This window comes from Canis aureus, chromosome 5, assembly GCF_053574225.1.
Source record: "Canis aureus isolate CA01 chromosome 5, VMU_Caureus_v.1.0, whole genome shotgun sequence".
NCBI classification, from domain to species: domain Eukaryota; kingdom Metazoa; phylum Chordata; class Mammalia; order Carnivora; family Canidae; genus Canis; species Canis aureus.
Window position 1 is genome coordinate 49,827,142 of NC_135615.1, and position 18,930 is coordinate 49,846,071.

General features: G+C 40.5%; 2 pseudogenes across 1 annotated transcript in view; both read left to right on the forward strand.

Moving 5' to 3' along the window:
* Positions 1-18,930, forward strand: part of LOC144314166 (stAR-related lipid transfer protein 4 pseudogene) — a 323,954-nt pseudogene that overhangs the window by 48,995 nt on the left and 256,029 nt on the right. The window lies entirely within an intron of this gene.
* Positions 16,267-17,662, forward strand: LOC144313435 (hsc70-interacting protein pseudogene; annotated as a pseudogene).

Genomic DNA, 18,930 nt, shown 5'->3' on the forward strand with positions numbered 1-18,930 from the left:
GGATTGTGAGATCAAGCCCTGCATTTGGCTCCGTGCTGAGCATGGAGCCTGCCTGCCTAAGATTGTCTCTTTCCCTTTCCCTCCACCCCACTCATGTTCTGTCTCTCTTAGGCACACACAAAAAGAAATATTTTGCTAATTTTTAATTTTCCTTGCAAATAGTTATTAACATAAGTAACTAGTAAGATGAAGGGAACAAAGAGTTTAATATTAACAGCCTTGGAAAAAAATTCCAGACTGAGTATATTGGAGACAGCCAGCAACATTCTTTTGTGATGAAGTTACTGGAGTTATTGTCATCTCATCCTTTATCTCATGATAAGGTATTAGTGTAATTAGTGTACTGATAACTTAGTTTGCATTAAATAATTCAAATGATAAGAAGGGTATTGTAGAAAGTAAATACACTCCCACACCGTTTAAAAACTCTTTGGAGGCAACTCTACATATTGAGAGTTTTTTTCCTAGCAACTGTCTGTGACTTTAGAAATACCTATTAAAATTCACATCAGTATATATGTTTAATATACTTATCTGTTAAATATAACTATGGACAGTTATTTTATAAAGATTATCCCTTTTTTTTTTTTTACAAGTGAACTCATTCTCAATTGTCCTATAACTTTTTTCTCACTTAACAGTACCACTTTAACATATTTTTCTATTATTATTGTGGGATGGCCAATAAATATATTCACAGTTCTTTGTCTTTCAGAATATCTAGGTAGGAAAAATGGGTCAGAAGTGTAATTGGACATATTATTTCTGTGACCTTGAGAAAGTTGACTAACTTTATTATGCCTCAATTTGTTTTAATTGTAAAATGAAGATAATATTAGTACCTATTTCCTTGGTCATGAGGATTAAATAATACTGTAAAGTACCATAATTTCTAATAATTCTAATAATTTCATAGCAAGTGCTCAAGAAATATTAGGTAGTATTATTACTGAGTCTAAGGTGTCCTTTAGCTTTGTATATAATTTCTGAGATTTTAAATATGAAATTATTTTCTATGCATATTAATAAGGGTGATCTAAAGCACCTGCCTTAATGGGCCACTCAGTTTTAAAAAAGAAATCTTTAAAAATTAGGTTAGATTTGGCATGCCAATCAAATTTGAAAGGGTTCATTTTCATTCAAGTAAACTCTCAGCTTATAAATAAGTGAGATAAAAATTGTATGTTTTATTTTACATATTCCAAAATATGGGGAGATATTGAACAGATTTTTTAGAAGATGAAAAATTGAAAAGAAAAATTTTATGAGAAAAAGTTGAAGATGCTGAGTTGTATGAACTTAGTTGATGGAAGTATAAGGGATGACCTGCTATTTTCTTTCTTTCTTTTTTTTTTTTTTTTTTTGACTGGCTATTTTCAAAACAATAAAGTATATTAGAGAAATATACCTGGGAAAATGGAGTCAGATTATCACACTGGAGAGAGATAAGGAGGCAGTGAATGTACAGTGGATATAACAGTGGATGAGGCTCTGAGGAAATGTTGGGGAGTCTTGGAATTCTTTTGGGCATATTGTGCATGTTTTTATACACGTGCACCTACACACAACCCACAGAACACTGTTGCGTGCTGTTATCTTCCAGTTGCCCCTCCAGATCCTCCCCACTTGCTCCCTTGCCCTCTGAATTCCAGTGGGGCCAGTGGCAGCAGCAGCAGTAAGAGATTGAGGGTTGGGGGTGGGGTGGGATGACCCTGAGTTTGGATGTTTATCCTCCTGGCTCCCTGCCTCCCTGCATGTATCTGTTGATTGTAGTTGGCTGCTGTAGTGGCTGCTGTTCTCCATGGCAGATCTTATTAATTTCCTGGGGGTATTTCTGTAATGATTTTGTTTCTTTATTCTTGGCTCATTGTCTGTTAGCCTTATTAGAATCAAAGTTCCAAGAAGGAAGGGGCCATGTATATGTGCTCACCCCAATATCTGTAGGCTAGCATAGTACTGGTTCATAGTAGGTACTCAATGAGTAATTAATGCATAATTTCATGCAAATACACAGAATTTTTTTTTGGTGTAGCTAATGACCTTTACCATTATTCTCCATCTTTAATCTTTGGGAGATTGCTGATTACCTGTGGTCTCTCTAACTAAACTATAAGCTCTCAGAGAACAGATTGTTTATGCTAAAATGAAAATAAACAATAAAAACCCTGAAAACTCTATACTGCCTAGGATTACATAGAACACTAAGCATTCAAAACGTACTTGTTGATTGGTTGATTAACAGCACATGCTATATTATTAGGATTACCAGTTAATTAGTTTAAAAATATCTATTGAACCCTTTGTCTTGTGCCAAGGATTGTTTTAGGTTCCCTGGATATATCACTGAACAAAATGAAGATCTTTGTCCTTACAAGAGGGAGACAGACAACATATATAAACATCAAAAATAAGCAATATATGTAGTATGTTGGAAGATGGTATAAGTTACAGTAGAAAAATAAAAAAGACAGTAGAGCCTGCTAGAGAAGATGGGGGTGGGTTGGTGCTGGGATGGTGGGGAGCCGGTTGTGACAATAAATGACTAGGGAAGACCTTCCTGGGAAGATAATATTTGAGCAAAAACATGAAGAAGGAGAGGGAGTTGAACAAGCTAACGGATGGGGGAAGAGTTTTCCAAGCCATGTGAATAGCCACTGCAATGCCAGAAGGCAAGAATGTATTCAAAGAGCAGCAAGGAGCCCAACTGGCTGGAACAAAGTGGGTGAGGGGCAGAGTAGCAGGAAAGGAAGTCTGTGAAGTCTCCTGGAAGTGGAAACAGAGTGATTCCTTAGGGAAGGAGTGAAGAAAGAGTTAGATCCAAAGGGAAAGCCCATCTCTGGGTTCCTTTCATTGTGCAACTCTTTCTCTGACCTTTTGTACTTTTCAGGGATAAAACTGTTGATGAACCTTTGGGGGAGAAAAGATGTGTAATGGACAACAGTTATCTATTCTTTTCCTTTTGGGGGGATATATGCAAGTAAATATAATACTTTTTAACCCACTTGATTTTTTTTTGAGGTTTTATTTATTTGAGAGAGAGAGAGCATGAGTGGAGGAAGGGGTTAAGGGAAAGGGGCAAGCAGACTCCCTTACTGAGTATGGAGACCAATATATGACTGGATCCAGGAGCCTAAGATTATGACCTGAGCTGAAGGCAGACACTTAACTGACTGAGCCATCCAGGTACCCCTTAACTTATTTGGTTTTTAAATGAGTGAATGGCATCTTCTTAGTTAATCCAGGGTTTCCCAAATTTAAGCAGTTCAATGAACAATTTTTTTAAACTTCCATTTGAATCTTCAAATTTTAGAATTCAAATTTGAAATTCAAGTGGCGAGTTTTGATTTTTTGTTTAATCCCATATATCTGGAAAATGGAAATATAGGTAGTATTTTGTTCAGTCTACAACATTATAATATGACATAAATTAAATGTTGATTTTATTGAAAAGCCTGGAAAGAGTTAACCGTAATCTCTTGACATAGTACCCAAAAACTGAATGTTAGATTTGGCTCTGTTCGCCAGTGGATGCTTTCATTTTCAAGGCTGAGATGTTGCATTAAAATAGGATCTTTTTTTGGATAGGATCTAGTAATTTTTGGATCAAGATGAACCGCTAGGAAAATATTTGTTATGAGGAGATAAAACCTACACTTGGAGAAAAATTCATCCATTTTGCATCCATTTATTGCCCGAGGGTCTGCTCTTGCCCAGGCACCATTCTGGGCACGAGGTGTACATCAGTGAACAAAATAACATTTCTGCCTCATGGAGCTGACATTTCAGGGAGGGAGACAGGAAAACATTTTTATAGTATCAGACAGTCAATTAAATGTACTTTAAAAAATAAAGCATGCAAATAGATGGAGAGTATATATTGTAGAGGGTGCTCAAGGAAAGGGGTGCACTAAAGCAGAGGCCTGAATGAAGAAGAGCTGTGAGCCGTGCCAGTGTCTGGGACATAAGCATCCTGGAAATAGGGAAAGGCCAAAGTCAGAAGTTTTGGGCTGGGGGTTCAGAGCTCTCAGTGTTTTTTTTTTTTTTTTTTTTTTTAAGATTTTATTTATTTATTCATGAGAGACACAGAGAGATAGAGACAGAGACACAGGCAGTGGGAGAAGCGGGCTTCATGCAGGGAACCTGATGTGGGACTCGATCCCAAGTCTCCAGGATCACACCCTAGGCCGAAGGTGGCGCTAAACTGCTGAGCCACTCAGACTGCCAAGCTCTCAGTGTTAAACCCGAGGTCCACCTGCCATGGCATTTGGTACTGTAGTTGTACTTTGGTCCCCTGATCTTCATACAGCTACTTGTTCCCTGCAGAGTATAGGTGGCTTTGCATGTGTGGGTGTGGCTGGTGACTCTGCTTCCAGACAGGAACCCTTGGACTCAAAAGTATTGTTCTTCTCTGTGACTGGCCACCTCTTCTCTGTCCTCACTTTTTGACGGCACTTCTTTTATTATATGTGTTCACCTGCTATATTGTAGGTACACAATGATCCTCATTCTAGGTCCTCAACAATTCACACCTGGATTGCAACCCAGCATGTTTATTTACAATGCTCTGGCCTCTAAAGGATTGTAAGGAAGGTCCTTCTGTTTTTCTAGCTTGTCTTCTGGAGCTATGAAGAGCAAACTTATGCCCTTTAAAAGAAAATCTTGATGTGTTTGTTTTTTAAACAGGGCGATTCAAGGACAAGGGGACAGCTCTTGTATAAACGCCTGTCCAACGTTGCATTTTCTGGGCTGAGTTATATGGTCTGCTGAGTCTCAGGGCAAATCATCTCCCATGATCTGCATATTGTATTTCCTTGATAGGAACACTCACTATACTTTTCATTGCTGAAGCCAAACCTTGCATCATATTGTTTATCTGTATCCTCTTATTAATTCGTATACAGATTGGAAACAGATAAGGCTCCAGCTTGCTCAAACATAGGTTAAATTCAGATCATGCCATATATTAGGTATGTGTCTTGAGGCAAATTATACTTAATCTCTCAGAGCCTAAATTTTCTTAACATAATCTAATTTATTTCTCACTTGGTTGTTGTCATTAGTAAGATCCTACATAAAAAGGCGTTGAGAGTTTTAGGAGGCATTTAGTAATGTTAGCTCCTTTCTACTTGTACTGTAGTAATGCATTCTTTAGGATCAAGTTCCCCCAACAGTGAGTTGTCTGAAATGAAGAAAGCTAAGTCATTCCAACCCTCTCATTATGTAGGAAAGGCCCAGTGCCTGGAGAAGCTAGACCTGGCAGATGGTAGATGCTCACTAAATGCACATTTGTTGAATGATTTTATGGGATTTTACTTCACTGGGGAGAGGGGAACCCCTGTAGGTTGGCCTGTGAGACCTGCGAGTGAGTGGTCTCTTAGTTTGCCCATTTGCAGAGTTGGCTTTGTCTGCTTATTGTTCCCCCAATTATGAAGGATTGGTGAGATGATCAAATGTCATTAGTAAATTACAAATAAGAGGTTGGTGCTTCTAGGGCTGTTAAGTCAGCCTGGCCGCTGAGAGCCATTTAGTGTCTTGGAATGGGTAATTTGTTAAATGACACATAAGAAAGTTGAAAGAATTAATGTTCCTCTCCAAGGAGCAATTTATTCCTTTTTTTAAAAATTAATTCAGCCTAAATATTTATTCACAGCCTTGGGTTCCTCGTAAGAGAAGCTATAAAAAACAATATGATCATCTTCTCTTTATTTTCTTATTTAGAGCCATAAGACCCGAGGAAGAAGCATAATAGGCAGGATGGATAGTAGCACCCCTAGAGGAGTCCTGTGGGTAATAGAAGCTGCCAAACTGAATATAAGAAATCACACATGACACGTACAGCATTGGGAAAATATTTGAATCTGCATAAAAGTTTGTCAGATGCATGATGGCTAAACCTGCTATACTTTTCCTAATCAAGATTGGTAAGGTGTGGCTGCCACAGTGGATTTTAGTGCAGGAATTCCAGGCTGGTGGGATGTAGTTTCTAACATGGGGCGTAGAGTTCTTCCCATCAGATAAAGGGTCCTTGTGTCTGTGTCTCTTCTGTGTAGAATGTCTATGTTAGATCATCCGAGATCATCCACTTTTACTGGTGACAGTCCTTACTCTAATGATGGCCTCACGTAATAAATTTACAAACACAATGCTCCTGGACCCAGAGATCCTCAGGAACCATCATAGTGACCATTTTTTTTAATCCTCAAACTGGACACATGGTCTGATGACTGAGGGTCATATGGCTATTTGGTTTTCCTGGAATAAATCTACCCTGGATGCACCGACTAGAAATCATAGGTGTGGGGTGGCCAAGAGTGCTGTCTCTCTTCAACATTTCAGTTGGCGCATGCTGCTGGTTACATCAAGACAGACTGGTGGGCACCTAACCAATCTCTCCCCATGGAATGTTTGGCATCCCCGCGCTCCTTTTCTTCTTTAGTTTCAGGCTTCATGGATGAAGAGCAAACAGGACAGAGTTCTGTTCATCTTGGGCTTATCCACATGCCAAATCCTGGCTTCCAGCCTTATCCCTCTGATTGTTCCAACTCCCTTATTGTCTCCACTTTGGCATCTTCTTAATGAATAGCTATTTAAAAACCAACCAGAAAGGACACGCAAGTCTCGAATCAAGGCAACTTGTTGATGGAAGAAGATACACTATCAGAAGGGGAGTGTCAAGGAGTAGAATAGCTGAAGATAGGTAGGAGGAGCATCTGCAGATGGGGGGGGTGGGGCTGAGATTGTGGTATTGGTGGGCATAGCTTCTTTATGGACAGGCCTCATATTGTAGTCAGACGCCATGTCTTTCAGAAGTGGTGGCAGCATTTGACTTATTCTAAATTACAGGCATCCCTGATTTTTATGCCAAAAGACACTTTCTCCAATATGTAGCAGGAAGGCCAGATGGCCTTGTCATTGCTAATCAGCGGACTACAGGCCCTGGAGAGCATGCTGAGGACTCTGGCTTTAGCTAATTAATGCAAGCTCCAAGTCAGAAGCAAGAATTAAGCAATCAGCTTCTTTCTCTAATTCTTATACAATTTGGAAATGTGCCCATGATTAGCTTGGTCTGAAAAGCCTCAAAATAGAAAAAAAGAAAAAAAAAGCCAACACTTGGACTAAGCAAGAAATGAAAAGAAAACTCCTATATGAGCTTGGAAAGAGAACTTAAATGAGATGCCTAATTAGGGCACAATCAATAAAACCAGATCCAGAGTCAAATCCATAGTACTTTTTTTGTAGGTGGAATGTTTATTTTTATTGATGGAAATTGTATTAGGTTTTAAGAGTTAGGTGGAATCTGATAGTCTCCGATTAAGTTGCAACTTAATATTTGATACAGTATTTGAGGAAAATAAAAACACTATTAGTCAAATTCTTCTTTTTTTTTAAGATTTAATTATTTTTTAGAGAGCGAGCGAGAGAGAGTGCAAGCGAGCATATGATAGGGGAAGAGCAGAGGGAGAGGGAGAAAATCTCAAGCAGACTCCCTGGTGAGCATGGAGCCTGACACCAGGCTCAGTCTCATGACCCTGAGATCATGACCTGAGCCAAAATCAAGAGTTGGACACTTAACTGAGTCACCCAGGTGCCCCTTTTTAAGTGATGTAAAGGTGATTTTTTATTTTTTATTTTATTTTATTTTTTATTATTTTTTTTAAAGGTGATTTTTTAAATGATTGGGTGCTCCATAAAGACACTTTTCCTTTTCCTACCATTATTTTTGTGTGTATTATTTTTACATACACAGCATCTAATAGAGTGACTGACACATATTAATACTTAAAAATGTCTGTTGAGAAGAATGAATGACAGATTTGAAACAGAACTTTATGATATTATTGCTATTGCATGGCTTTTGCATGGGAAGCTGTCAACCTGTTTATTAATTTGTTTGCTAAACAAATAGTTGTTGGTCTCTTATTATGGGCCTAGGTCCTAGGGATGTAGCAGTGAATAAAACAGACAAAATTTCCTGTCCTCTGGTAGCTGACGGGCTACTATTTTCAGTTAGTATGAATTTTTAAATTTGTAAAGATTATTGATATTGATAGGACATTTCTTCTAATATGATACCTTTCTTCCAGTTGGATAGTAATATGATTAAATGCAAAAACATACCAACAACTTTTTGGACTCGCCACCAAAGATGTGCAACTCCCTTCTTGTTGCCTTGGTCTACTCCCATTACCTTACTTATAGGGTGGAATATTTTGCAAAAGGAACTGCTTCTACTTCCCAGATTGGTGTTCCTTTCAGGCTTGAAGCCTGTGGGTAGAGAGCAGTAAGACATGTGAATCAGTAACGTCTGCTGGGCTGGAGAGAGTCAGCTGGTGAGGAAAAATAGGTTTGCAATGTTCAAAGGTCTCTTGGGCATACGTGCTCAAACTAATGCTTGTTTTATACATGACTCTAATCCTTTCCTTTATCAAACAGCTTTTGTCTGCAGCATAACTTTTCGACAAAATGCTCCAAGGCTATTTCTTTTTAAAGATTTTATTTATTCATGAGGGGCACAGAGAGAGAGAGAGAGAGAGAGAGAGAGAGAGGCAGAGACACAGGCAGAGGGAGAAGGCTCCATGCAGAGAGTCCTATGTGGGACTCGATCCCGGGACTTGATCCCGGGACTCCAGGATCACACCCTGAGCCAAAGGCAGATGCTTAACCACTGAGTCACCCAGGGATCCCCTCCAAGGCTTTTTCTTAAAGTGATGCAAGCTTCAGGCTTATGCTGTCAAATATAGTCACCAGTAGCTGCATGTAGTTAATGGACACTTGCAAGCTTCAGGCTTATGCTGTCAAATATAGTCACCAGTAGCTGCATGTAGTGTTTAGTGTGACCGAGGAATGAAATTACAAATTTTGTGATTTTAATGAATTTAAAACTGATAAGTCAGTTTTGGAAATGTTTTGTGACTGTTTGGAACAGTATGCTATCTCTCAGAATCTACATTTTCAACTGTTAATTTTATGAAATCTAAACACATATCAGGTATTTCCAATAGTATTTAGTGTCCAAATGGAGATGCCTTGTGTGGGTAAACTACAGACCAGATTTCAAAGACTTAGTACAGGAAAGACAAATTACCTCATAAATAACTTAAATAGTGATTTCGTTTCACAACGATGATAATTTAGATAAATTCATTTACAGAAAATATCTTAAAAATAAATTTCTCCTTTTTCTTTTTAAACAAGCATCAGGAAGTATAAAACCACATATGTGTCTTGCATCATATATATTTCTATTAGATAAAGTGATTCTAGATGAAGTATAATTTCTTCTTTATCATATATCTAATTTTTCCTCATTATAAAGTGGTTACCATGTGCAGGTGACTGAAGTCACTCCCCAGAGGATCTAGAGTGGCCTGCCTGGTGTCTTTCTCACTGAGGCATTAACTCTACTTGGTTAAACTCCCAGCAAGGCCTTCCTCATCTTGCCAGTCAAAAGAATTTTGGTCTAGTCCCTTCCCTTCCCTTCCCTTCCCTTCCCTTCCCTTCCCTTCCCTTCCCTTCCCTTCCCTTCCCTTCCCTTCCCTTCCCTTTCCTTTCTCTTTTTCCTTTTTCCTTTTTCCTTTTTCCTTTCCCCCTTTTCCTTTTTCCTTTCCTTTCCCCTTTCCTTTCCTCCTCTATTCTTTCTATCTCTACTGACTTGCAGAAGCTGAGAACGTATAGTGGGGACAGAGGGACATGGGGAGAGTGAAAAAACAGAACTGAAAGACCATGTAGTTCCTGAAAGATGGAAGAGTAACTTGTTTCTGACTTTCTAGTTCCTCAGACCGGTTTTGTAGAAGCTTGGTTTCACTTTCTGGCCTTGGGATTTTTTAGATATTTCCTCAGCGCCAGCCAATAATGCCTCTTGTTTACTTAGGATCACTTGCCCTTTCTAACAATTTCATTAAGGTGATTATAGCAATAAATGGTTTTACCAAGAGCGTGCGTGCCTGTGTCTGTATCAGTTGTAGAACCTTTGGTACTTACAGTTGGGTTCAGAGGATTGATATTTGCATTGAGTGATCCTTTTCAGGATGTGTGAGTGATAAAACCATTGATAACAAATCAATAAGCACATGCTGGTTATTATTTACTACCCACTGTGTACTGGATGCTGTGATGCTATTTCAGATGCATTGTATTCCTCAATCTCAACAAAACTGTGGGAGGTGGGTGCCATGATGATCTCCACAGAGATGAGGGAATGGAGGAAAGGCCTGTGTGTTTTTTTTTAATTTAAGTTTGATATGCCAACATATAGTATAATACCCAGTGCTCATCCAGGCCTGCGTTGTAACTGTTCCTTCCTGTTGAGCATGGCTCTGGTGACTGTTGTCTCCTGGTAGTCGCATCCTTACATCCTGACACCTAGAATCAGGGCTGATCTGTGTGGCCAATATACAACAGCAGAAGTGGGGATGTGACTTACGAGATGAGGTCATAAAGTGAATTGCAGTGTTTATCGTGTTTCCTTGGGTTGCTGGCTGTATGGGAAGCCAGTCACCATATTGTGGGGACGCTCCCATTGCTTTGTGTAGAAGAACTGAGGCTGCTCACCAACAGCCAGCACCAGCTTGTTAGCTACCTCTTTGGAAGTAGATCCTCTATTTTCAGGAAAGCTTTGAGATACTCTAGCTGTAGCCAACACCTGACTGCAGTGTCAAGAGGGACCCTGAGCCAGAAACACCCAGTCAAGCTTCTCCTACTCCATAGAGCATGTGAGGAAAAACGTTCAGTGTTCTAAGCCTTTAAGTTTTGGTCTAATCTGTTGTACTGCGGTAGGCAAATAATACAGTTTATGTTTGTAAACTTGATGGAAACCTTTCTGTGGGTAAAAAAAAAAAGTGGCCATCTTTGCACTTCATTTCTAATTTCATTTGTAGCTTGGTAACTGGTACATGCTTATTCAAGTGAAATAATAAACTTGGCTTTGGAAAATACAGCTGAATAAGAGAGTGAGGGGTTGTCAAGGTTAACTACCAGTTAACATGGGACTGCTCTGTAGCTGGTTGTATATTAAGGGAAAATAGGTACAGACAAAACACCTTTTCATTTCTGAGGATCCAAGGAAAGTGTTGAATGATAGTAATTAAAAACGTACGGGAAGTTAATGAAACTGCAAAGGAATGTCTAGAAATTCCTGGACTACTAAGTGAAAAGGAGCCTGTATTTTGCCTGATTGAGATAAGTGGTTCTTTTTTTGATTATGGGAAAGCCTAAGTGCAAGCAGCCTTCTGACAGACCAGAGAAAGGGAGAGGGGGAGTCAGCTGACAGGGTGTGAGCAGCAGATTCAAAGGTAATTTTAATCTTGGTTCAAATGGTAGACTCTTCAGAAGACAAGCTGGATATTTATTTCCTATCATTTTTTTAAAAGATTTTATTCATTTACTCATGAGAGACACTGAGAGAGGGAGGCAGAGACACAGGCAGAGGGAGAAGCAGGCTCCCTGAGGATCCTGATGCGGGACTTGATTCCAGGACCCTGGGATCATGACTTGAGCCAAAGGCAGACACTCAACCACTGAGCCACCCATATGTCCCTCCCATCATTTATTAATATAAATCCTACACATTTATCAATCTCTTAGATGAAAATGTCATCTCCAGATAGGGAAGAACTTTCCCAACCTAACAACTCAATGGGAAAAGAATAGCAATTTGAATAATAACAATACAAGTTCTGTAAGCCAAAAGCATGATAGAGGAAATGAAGAGGCAAAGGGGAGAAGTGTTTTTATCACATATCACAGAGGGTTAATACTCATATTAAGAGACTTTGCAAATCGTAAGAGAGACTCTGAAGAACACTTTAATACCATAAAAGCTAGAGACAACCAGTAGTACTTTTAAGCAATAAAAAAGTTATTTTTGTTAAATAGTTAGAAAATATCACTTAAAAATTATTTTAGCAAGTACAGTTATGCTGTGATAAGGTATATTAGTAAATCTGATTATGTTATGTGGTAAAATATTTATACTTAAGTTGCTCTTAAGTTTATCTTATTTAAATGCATTTTATAAACAATTAAATGTTTGATTTATCATGGAGCTGATCAAAGAGCAACCATCTCCTGCTGTTAATTCCACTTCTTGCTGATGGGATTTCAGAATGGGTAGCAGACAGACCTGTTCTGATCCTGTTCAAGTCTCTCAAGTTGCCCAGGAAAGAAACCAGCCTCCCCATGATAAACCACCTTTGTTGCCCAGGGACCAAAACATGGGCCAGTGTTGCAGTGAGTGGTCTCTTTGTTGCATCTGTCTGGTTCCCATGCCCTGTTTGGTACCGACTGTGCACTCCCCCAGCAGAACACCACTTCAGATGTAGGCTCTCGGAAGTTTCCAAAATTTTAGATGCAAGATAATTTTCTTCCCTGCAGCAGGTCCCTCATTATAATGGCAGCTTCATGTTGAAAGGCATCTGTGTGTAGGTAGAAGCCGGGCAGCATGGGGAGAGACGGTGGATCGTTTGAGCCCCAGGAGCCCCAGGATGAGTCAGCTGAGCTTGGGCTTCCACGCCTCGGAGTATCGGCTTGGTCACAGTTCTCTAGGGACTGACGTGTCATCTGGAGCATCATGTGGAAACCACCAGCTGGAACAAAGTCCTTGTGAAATATCTCTTTAACTGGGAATGTTTACAATCCACAGGAAAAGCAGCTGTGAGAAAGCAGAAGAAGGACTATAAGGTCCTGTGCCCATCCCAAGCCCTGGGGACAGTGCTAATGTCTGCTGGGGACTGGGGTTCTAGTGTGTGGTGCTGAGGCAAGAGAAGGAAAGAGAGAAAGGCAATGGTAGTGGGGTTGGGATCCCTCTGACTCTGAGGGCTTCCGTGCTTGTAAAGAACTTACATGGCTTCTGGGTCTTCCAGTCTTCTGAGACATGGCTGGAGATGTGAAGACCCTGACCATGTTTACACAGAATTGCTTAGTGCTTCCTGCCCTACTTGCATCATTATTATTATTATTTTTTAAATTTTTTTATTTATTTGTGATAGTCACAGAGAGAGAGAGAGAGAGAGAGAGAATGAGGCAGAGACACAGGCAGAGGAAGAAGCAGGCGCCATGCACCGGGAGCCCGACGTGGGATTCGATCCCGGGTCTCCAGGATCACGCCCTGGGCCAAAGGCAGGCGCCAAACCACTGCGCCACCCAGGGATCCCTGCATCATTATTTTATGGTGCATAGGTGATGCTCTAGGGTAGAGAAAGGGCAGAGCCAGCTATAGGATGCTCTTCTGGGGCCTTTGAGACTAGGAAATTACTGTTTGGTCAAGTCTTTGTTTAGTTCACAGTCGTCTGTGCCTGTTTATTTCCTTCAACTTCTCTTCATTTACTTTAATATAAAATTCTTGTTTTCTACCCTATCTGTGGAAGCTTGAAGAAATTTAAAACTTGAAGCACTGTGGCTCAATTGGTTAAGTAGCCAACTCTTGGTTTCTGCTTGGGTCATGATCTTGGGGTCCAGTGTTGGGCTCTGTGCTCAGTGGGGAGTCTTCTTGAGATTCTCCCTCTCTCTCTCTCTCTAATTCTCTCTCCCTCCTCTCCCTTTCTCCCCACTCATACATGCTCTCTCTCAAATAAATAAATAAATAATAAAATTTAAAAAAATCTAAAAAATGTTAAATCTATGAAAAGCAGCTTAAGTCTTCAATGCTTGAGAAAAAGTTGGTGATATAAGAAATATTCACTGAAGTGGGTATGGTGAGGGCTGCACAAATTGCAGAGGTTAAACAGTTTTGGTTTACTGGCCAGAAACTTCTAGTGGAACATAGAGATTTCTAGCAAATGAATAAGTGCCAGTAGAGGGCACCGCTGTGCTGCTCCAGGAGAGCAAGCAAAGGATGTGGCTGGGGACCTGGGTAGGGTTCATAGAAGAGGTACGGAATTGACTTGGATTTGTCAACTGGAAATATGGAGAGTTACCTTCTGTGATGGGTCATCTTTCATTAGGAGGTGATTTCCTCTTATGGCAGTGAGGTTGAATCTAGAATATGAAGCCATAGTAAATACCTCTTCCTTTATTTAAGAAGATTTTATTTTTAAGTAAACTGCACCTAACCTGGAGCTTGAACTCATAATGCTAAGATCAAGAGTGGCATGCTGGGATCCCTGGGTGGCGCAGCGGTTTGGCGCCTGCCTTTGGCCCAGGGCGCGATCCTGGAGACCCGGGATCGAATCCCATGTCGGGCTCCCGATGCATGGAGCCCGTTTCTCCCTCTGCCTGTGTCTCTCTCTCTCTGTGACTATCATAAATAAATAAAAATTAAAAAAAAAAAGAGTGGCATGCTCTACCAACCAGGTGCCCCAGTAAATGCCCTTTTATCCAGGATCCGTACCAAAGATCAAACAACCTCTTCTCCTACACCCATAGTTTTAATGTATTTTTTACCCATAGCATTTAACCATGTAAGTAAAGTTCATAATATATTACCTTGAGGCCAGATGTGATCTTACAGGGCCCTCAGAATCCAAGGAGGTTCAAAACATGTTAAAACAGTTTTCCAGTATAATGTAAGCTTACTCTGATTTATTGACTATTAGTCATGGTTGAATATGGGGTGAGTATATGAATGGACACCTTCCCAAACATTCTTGATAAATGGACTTTACTAAAATAGAGCATGAATGGACTCTAAGTGTGAGGAGTTCTCTACTTCAAATGGTTCTGCTCTCCAAGCCTGATTCCAGGAAAAAGTGTGAAGAAGATTGTCTTCCTCATCTTTTTACTTCATTAAGACATTTAACAAACATTTGTTCTGTGCTAGGAGCTAGGGAGTACACAGGCAGATAAGAGAAAACTTTTTTTTTTTTTTTTTAAATCAGAAGCCAAGGAAAGTCAGATTTGAAGGGAAGTATCTGCAAGTTATGTGCACTCTACAAAATTGGGTACGAATAATGTGAAATGAGAGAGAACATGAATAATATTAAAGATTAGGCTCATTTTGCTATTGTTTTTGCAGGTGTAAATACAAAGGAATCCTGAAGGTATTTACAACAGAGGTGGGTAAAATTCACACACAAACTGAGAGACCTTAAAGTGGTGGTGAGTTGTGAGTTCCCAGCGAGGGAGTGTGAATCCAGCGCGCTTATAGTGGAAGGCAGGCTCTGGGCACTGATGATGTGAGCGTGACTCTTGTCCAGACACAGATCAGCACTTTCATATTTTTTACCTGTGCTTCCTAATGTTTCTCTCCAGCCATCCGTTTGCTGATAGGGCAACCCTATTGGCTCTCAGCTAACTCCCACTTCTTTGATTCCTGAGTTCCCTTCCTGTTTCTAGCATATCTGTGAATGGTAATCTTTTTGTTTTTGTTTTGTTGTTGTTGTTTTGCTCTTAAGCCAACGATCTGTTTTTAAAGTGTTTTTGTGGCCAAGCCAAGTTTTTGTGTGTGTGCTCTAGGATGCTCAACGTCTGCCATCTTGACTGGAAGCCCCTGCCTGATGCTTCTGGTGCTGAGGTACTCGTTGAAGTAAACTGGACTCTGATAATTTGACATTTTGTTCTGATAATCTGTAACCAGGTTCCCAATTAATAACCCAAACCACAGATTGGCATTTTATTTCCTATAATTTTCTTCAAGTGCTAAGGTAGCAGGGGTTCCATATAGTATGAGACCCTAAATTGTGTTCATGCTAGGGTTCAGACATTTTTGGCCATCCCAGATTTTGTGCTTGGAGGATGAATTTGTCAGTGATCTATCTGCAGGAATGTCCATCTCATGGTAAGAGAGTAGAGGAGTTCATGTTGGGGTCAAGGACGACAGACTGGCATTGGGGGGCTGAGCAATTCTTTTTTTTTTTTAAAGATTTATTTATTTATGATAGACATAGAGAGAGAGAGAGAGAGAGGCAGAGACACAGGCAGAGGGAGAAGCAGGCTCCATGTCAGGAGCCCAATGTGGGACTCGATCCCGGGACTCCAGGATCGCTGGGCCAAAGGCAGGTATGAAACAGCTGAGCCACCCAGGGATCCCCGGGCTGAGCAATTCTGAGCAAAAAGTCATGTTCTGTTCTCTGGGTCAGAGCAAAAATAAGCTGGGAGTGAAATCTGAAAATGCTGCTCAGGAGAAATTGCTGTAAGATGTTAGGTTCACAAGGAAACACAGTTTGAGGACAGATGTGCAGAAGGTACTACCCATGTGGGGAAGAAAGCTCCTTTCTGCTTTTGTGAAGAGCATAGTAGGGCCCTTCCACACAGTCACGCTGGGCTGGTACCTGCGCCTGGAATCAGGCCACAGCCTCAGCTGCACCCGCCGCCTGCCAGCGCCTCTGGATCATGGACCCCCACAAAGTGAGCGAGCTTTGGGCCTTCGTGAAAATGTGTAAGCAGGATCTGAGTGTTCTGCACACTGAGGAACTGCACGTCCTGTGGGAGTGAGTGGAGAGCATGGGGGATAAAATACCACCTGCTACTCATAAAACGAAATCAGAAGACAATATCAAGGAAGAAAAAACAGGAAGAAGGCAGAGGAAAACATAAAGACAGATGAACCGTCAAGTGAGGAAAGTGATCTAGAAATGGACAATGAAGGTGTAATTGAACCAGGTACTGATGCCCCTCAAGAAATGGGAGACGAAAATGTAGAGATAACCGAGGAAATGATGGATCAGGCAAATGATAAAAAAGTGGCTGCCATTGATGCCCTAGATGATGGCGAACTACAGAAAGCCATTGACTTGTTCACAGATGCCATCAAACTGAATCCTCGCTTGGCCATTTTGTATGCCAAGAGAGCCAGTGTCTTCATCAAATTACAGAAGCCAAATGCTGCCATTCGAGACTGTGACAGAGCTATTGAAATAAATCCTGATCCAGCTCAGCCTTACAAGTGGCTGGGGAAAGCACACAGACTTCTGGGTCATTGGGAAGAAGCAGCACATGATCTTGTTCCTTGCTTGTAAACTGGATTATGATGAAGATGCGAGTCCAATGCTGAAAGAAGTTCAACTCAGGGCCCAGAAAATTGCTGAACGTTGGAGGAAGTATGAACGAAAACTTGAAGAGTGAGAGATCCAAGAAAGAATAGAAAGGGTTAAGAAGGCTTGGGAAGAACATGAACGAGCCCAGAGGGAGGAAGAAGCCAGAGGACAATCAGGAGCTCAGTATGGCTCTTTCCCAGGTGGCTTTCCAGGGGGAATGCCTAGTAATTTTCCTGGAGGAATGCCTGGAATGGCAGGGGGGATGCCTGGAATGGCAGGAATGCCTGGGCTCAATGAAATTCTTAGTGACCCAGAGGTTCTTGCGGCCATGCAGGATCCAGAAGTTACAGTGGCCTTCCAGGATGTAGCCCAGAACCCAGCAAATATGTCAAAATATCAGAGCAACCCAAAGGTTATGAATCTCATCAGTAAATTGTCAGCCAAATTTGGAGATCAAGCATAATGCCCTTCTGACAAATAAAGCCCTTGCTGAAGGAAAAGCAACTTCGATCACCTAATAGATGTCGCAATAATACAAACCAGCGTACCTCTGACCTTCTCAAGAAGAAAGCTGGGGTGCCGTGAAGAGAATCCCTACCCCTCTGCCCCACATGCAACTGCAACATTCTACAGTGGTTTGCCATTAGAGTATTCATGCAGATAATGTTTTCCTACTAGGAATTACAAACTTTAAACACTTTTTAGACTTTAAAAATATTTTAAAACATTAAAAGAGTGTGTTAGTCCCTACATTTTTATTTACTAATCATTTCAGTTTTTTCCCCTTTGGATTAATTGAGCAAGGAAGCTACTTCGGTGTGGAAGATTTATTACTGCTCAGTTTGAGTGAAATAAAGGTTTATTAACAGGTTATTACTGCTCAGTTTGAGTGAAATAAAGGTTTATTAACAGGAGGCAAATATAACATTTAAATAGACGAAGTTTGAGTTGGAAATATGGTTACTGAGGTATTTTGACTTGTTTTTTAAATGTTTTACTTTTTTTTTTTTAAAGATTTTATTTATTTGTTCATGAGAGACACACACACAGAGAGAGAGAGAGGCAGAGACACAGGCAGAGGGAGAAGCAGGCTCCATGCAAGGAGCCTGATGTGGGACTCGATCCCAGGGCTCCAGGATCATGCCCTGGGCCGAAGGCAGGCACTCAACTGCTGAGCCACCTAGGCGTCCCTTAAATGTTTTACTTTTTAAACACGATTTATTTGGATAAAACCACTGGGACCACCAGTATTGCAGTAGGACCTGGGTAGGGACCGGAAGTGCTTGCCAGGGCAGCAGCAACCTTACTCCTTTTATATAGTGTGCACCCTTGGGCAGATGCATTTAGATCTTACACTGTGCTGAAGGGATGATTTTTATAATGCTGCAGTAGAGCTGGATTACTTAGCTGTGTTCTTGTCTGATACAGAAAATAAATGTTTTGCATTATTTCCACATAGAGGAAATAAGGGAATACTTTTATTTTTATATTTCTGTGTTTAGAGTGACCTTTCCTGGTCAGAAAATACCCATTTCTTTGTGTGCTTTTCAATTGTTTTCACCACCACCCATCCAGTACTCTTTTTGGGCTAAAGATAGCCCCTTTCACTGGCATCATCAGTACTGTTATCATTCACTGCATAATTGTGCAAGCATATGTAATGCTGGGTTTAATATGTAATACATATAGTGATTATGTAAGGTGATACTCAAAACAGCTGTAGTTTCTTAGTTGGCCCAAGCGATTTCATATCTAAATGTTAGGTTTCCACTTTGGCGAAATCTTACCATGTCAAAAGATGTTGGAAGGAGGGATTCCCTTTGGTGTTCAGTCTTCAACTTAGGAAATACCTGTTGCAATTGGAGTTTATCTTACATTATTCATCTTCATATTTGGAAGAGTATGAGGTTTGAATTCATTGATCTATGGAGGGGAACCAAACTTCTTGATCCAACATGAATTATAAAATTGTTGAGATCCGTGGTTCTTTGCTGTGAAGTTGATGGCATTATGAGTCGTC